Genomic DNA, 891 nt, shown 5'->3' on the forward strand with positions numbered 1-891 from the left:
TAAAGGTGTCATGTTTTTTTTTCTTCTAGCAAACATCATTTCTATATTGAAAGTAATCCAATAAGTAATCATCTTGTTTTTCTAAAGTATCTGTAATCTGATTACAATATTTTTGCTGGTAACGTAACTCAGGATTTCCCAAACTCAGTCCTGGGTCCCCCGTGCACATTTAATTTTTGCCCTAGCACTACACAGCTGATTCAAATAAACAACTGTTGTTGGACCGAGTTGGATCGAGTTTGGGAAACCCTGAGTTACGTAAAAAAAATTGGATGAAATGTAACTGATCACATGTAATCAGTTATTCCCCAATCAGACACACACACCCTCAATCTTATCATCATCCTATGCAACTGATGAAATGAACAAGTGGTTAAAAATACTAGGCTATACATCTAGCACACAAGGACATAAGCGGAAAAATCATGGCCACTCTAAAGGAGAAAGCTGAAAGTAGCCACAATCTTCTCTCTTGTTTCTGATTTGGTTTCCTAGATTGGCTTGGGAAGGAGATTGAAACATGCAACTGGGTGGGAGGATGGGGGAGGTAATAGGTTTTGGACCAGGGCCTTATGAGACACAGGACAGGTGATGAATTGAGAACTCTCAAGGGGATTTGAGTATGCACAGGAGGCAGTGGAGGACCACGTCAGCAAGGCACCTCTGGATAGGGCAAAATAGCACAGGACTCAACATTAACCAGAATGAATACACACAACTATACAACATTTCATTTAGCATCTATGCCTAGTGATTTATCAGTGTAGTTACAGTACAAGGGGAGAAACAGATTGACAGCAGCCCTTGATGAAGTTTAAATCAATGTATTATATACCATGATGCAGCAACATTTCCATAAGCAATCACTCTCCCTGCTGCATAGTGATGGCT

This window comes from Oncorhynchus gorbuscha, linkage group LG14 (genome assembly GCF_021184085.1).
Source record: "Oncorhynchus gorbuscha isolate QuinsamMale2020 ecotype Even-year linkage group LG14, OgorEven_v1.0, whole genome shotgun sequence".
Taxonomy (NCBI): domain Eukaryota; kingdom Metazoa; phylum Chordata; class Actinopteri; order Salmoniformes; family Salmonidae; genus Oncorhynchus; species Oncorhynchus gorbuscha.